Genomic DNA, 3,634 nt, shown 5'->3' on the forward strand with positions numbered 1-3,634 from the left:
CAGAGGTTGCGCTAGACTTTTTCATTGTCTGTCATTTTGACTGACAGGCTCATAAAAATCCCGTCATAATCTATTTTTACCCGTCACTTTAATTTTTAAAATGATAATAATTACATATTCAATAGCATTTACTTTTCAGTCATTTTTAATTAATATTCAGTCCGAACAAGCTGAACAGAGAATCCACACCGTACCTCTTTTATCAACACCACTACTGGGCTTTTTGAAGAAACTTAAGCTGCTGACACTCAACTGCCGTGACACTAGGTGCGTTTGAGATGATCCAGGCCTGCGCAGAATTGATCAGCGGTGATCGCCGCATAGTGCATGCCGGTTAGATTTGTGTCCGACTTGATCCCGACTTGCTCTGACGTCATGCACATGTGGGCAACGATAACCTCACGAGATCGAGGCGGCCACAGTTTGTAGAGACAGATGCCGCAGCTGCCCTCCACCGACTGTTAACGCCTGGCTGTCACCTGATTGACAAGCTGACAGGCTCTGATTGGCTCTTAATTTTGACAACAAACACCACGTGTTGTATAAAATACAAATTTTCTGTGTAATTGTAATATTTAATGCTGGACATATCAGTCTTCTGTTGTGCAATGAAGTTTTAATCTGTCAGCAAGCAGATATTTTGTGTCTGATAATAATAAAGGTTATATATATGATTTATCAAAAGAACATTTTAGTGCTTTACAAGGCAGATAAAAGAACAGATGTTACATGCGTCAAAAGGAGGATCTCTTCTATTTTTACTTCAATCAGCGATCAAGAACGCACTTTATTTCTTCAGCTATGAGCATGATCTGCAGACTACAGGTAACCTACAGGTGATCTAACAGGATGTTCGTGTCTCTTCCTTTACTCTCTCGTAAGTCTACTGAACACTGTCCGACTTGACTGCAGCTTTTTGTCTCCACCTCCTGCTGCGGCTGCCTGATCTCGTCTACTCTCCAGGCGAGGCACAGTTCATCTCGAACGAACCTAATAGCTAATTAATATGCTCACTCGCCATCAAGTGGTCAGGGGTGTGAATTGCAACCTGTCAAAATGACAGATGACCTTCAGATTTTTCTGTCACCGTTTTAAAAAAACGGTCAATGACGGAAAATATTCGGTTAACGCGACCCCTGGGCTGCGGTAATGAGGGGTGCCACTGGAGGAGTGCAGCGAAAGGTACAGGACATCTATGCAAACGCTCACTACATTCACTGTCATGCCCATCAGTTAAAGCTGGTAATGCAGCAGGCAACTTCCCACATCCCTCAGATCATTCACTTTTTTACTGACATGGGGGGATTTGCTTCTTTTTTCTCAAAAGCGAGCAAGAGAACTGCAGTGCTAGATGAGATGGTGGCGCACCGACTTCCAAGTGCATCGTCAACACGTTGGAACTTCAACAGTGGTGCAGTCAACACAGTCTATGAGCACAATAATGATCTGGTGAAGTGTTTTCAGACCATCTGGAACAGTGAAGCGTTTGATAGCCCTACGAAGAGAGAGGCTGGAGGCTATGTGAGAATGCTGGAAGATGAAGCTTTGTGTTTTTTCCTAGCCTTGTTCCATAAGATCATGCCACATGTGGACATGCTGTATAATCAGCTCCGGAAGAGGAACATCGATGCTGTCTACATCGCAGGAATCACCCAGACATTCATGAATCGCATGCAGGCTATCAGGTATGTTAAATGCATTATTATGTAGCCTAGCCTAATTGTTAATTCTCTGCATAAATTATGTGTAGCCTTAAATGCTTGTATGTCATCTTATTCAAATAATTAATTAATGTTGTTGTGGAAATTTTGCCCTACTGGTGAATAATGAAATAGAGACTTCTGCCGGCCGACAAGGTTTTTATTTCCTTTGCAAAAGAAGGTCAATCAGCACACCAGCGGTCAGAGTGTAGAAAGACCCAGAACATGTCCCCATGTTCTGGGTCTTTCTACCGACCTGAACATTTATGCCTGGGTCTTTCTACCGACCTGAACATTTATGCCTGAAGAACGCCCCCCTAAGGTGTGTTTCACACCCTTCTGTCTGCCGCGGGTGTCGGCATCCTGCTCAGGGGTGTTTTCACACTCCTTCGTCAGGTACCGGCACCAACTCCCTAGGGTGTGTCTCACATAAGGAGCATCCTGCAGGCCTTTGTGTCCAGATGTTCCCATTGTTAAGAGGTCAAGACATGATAATTTGAAACACAAAGGACTTGGTATCTTGGTGCACTCAGTGGGAGGTTGGGAAATCTCAAGCAGCTTCAGCACCAAGAAACAAGAACTTGAAATTGCCATTACAATTCCTCCCTTTTGATTATTCATTAATCACTATACAAAAAGAGAAAGGAAAAAAAAACAAAAAACAAAAAACAACAAAAATCAACAACAAATTTCGGAGTCTGAGCTAGGGTAATGATGGGGATCAGAATCGGGTGGTGCATGGTGTAGTTTGGTGGGAAAAGGTTTTTGTGTTGTCAGTCCTGCACGTCTGTTTGGTGTCTGTTGAATTCATGGAGTTATTCCTCATGCCGTCCTCGCGTTGTCCGTCCTCACGTCGACAGCTGAGTTCCTCCGTTGGCTCAGGGACCTTCCTGCAGTGGTTGGTGTGACTCCATGTTGTCCTCTCAGCGATCTTCACAGTGGTATGTGTTGTCAGGAGCACCTGGAATGGACCTCGCCAGCGTTTTGGGTGCCAGTGTTTCCTTCTTAGGTCCTTTATCACCACCCAGTCGCCAGGTTGGAAATCATGGATTGATGTGGAAGCTGGTGGTGGAAGGGCTGATTTCACCTGCTGAGAGATTTGAGAGAGAGTGGAAAATAAGTTTTTTGCAATATTGTAACATGTCATCCTCACATAGGCCAGTGGAGGGGAGTGGCCTGGTTACAGGCTCCACTCCTAGGGATGGAGGTCTGTCAAAAAAGAATTTCAAGGGGAACAAAGCCGATTTTGATTTCAGAGTGCCATTTTCTCATTCGACAGCACCTCCACTGGCAGGGTGGTATGCACAATGTCGTCTGAGGTCAATAGCAAGAAATTCACGGATTTGGGTTATTGCAGTTCTATGAAATCCATCACCAAATGTTTGAATGGTCTGTCTGGTGGTGGTTGAGTGGCGTGTGTGATTGTTTTGGTTTTACCTGCGTAGTGTGAATGGTCTGTCTGGTGGTGGTTGAGCGGCGTGTGTGATTGTTTTGGTTTTACCTGCGTAGTGTGTTCCACAAACCATACATGATTGACAAATCATGGTGAACCTGTGTTAAGTTATGGCGTCCCCCCTTTTGACACATGGTCCAACCCATGTGTCAATTTTGCAAAGAGGGGTAAGAAATGGTTTGTTATTGGGTCCCCGCCACACTGCTTCTTTTGTGTAGCACCGCAGTGTCTCCACAACTTCTTCTCCTGTGGTGTGGCAAAGGACTGTACTGCTGTATGTGATCTGGGAATAGAGACTCTGACAATGTTATCAGTTCTGCCATTTGTGCAGAATAGTGGGAGGAAAGTGAACCTGAGACAAGATTGCAAGTTTTATGATTAGTGATTAGTGATTAGTGATTAGCAAATCCAACTCTGTTGCGACCAGTTTGTGGGTCACATGAAGCAGATCCATCTACAAAAACAACCAAATCAGAGTTAG

At 44.3% G+C, this 3,634-nt stretch overlaps 1 long non-coding RNA gene across 1 annotated transcript; it reads right to left on the minus strand.

The window, feature by feature from the left end:
- Window positions 1–2,150: 2,150 nt before the first annotated feature.
- On the minus strand, window positions 2,151–3,290 carry LOC146327321 (uncharacterized). The gene is made up of 2 exons (XR_014770633.1): window positions 3,202–3,290; window positions 2,151–3,137 (listed from the first exon to the last, which is right to left on the minus strand). It is a non-coding gene; the product is annotated as an uncharacterized LOC146327321 (long non-coding RNA).
- Window positions 3,291–3,634: the final 344 nt, after the last annotated feature.

The sequence above is a fragment of the Lutjanus erythropterus genome, chromosome 5 (genome assembly GCF_056507025.1).
Source record: "Lutjanus erythropterus isolate fLutEry1 chromosome 5, fLutEry1.hap2, whole genome shotgun sequence".
NCBI classification, from domain to species: Eukaryota; Metazoa; Chordata; class Actinopteri; order Lutjaniformes; family Lutjanidae; genus Lutjanus; species Lutjanus erythropterus.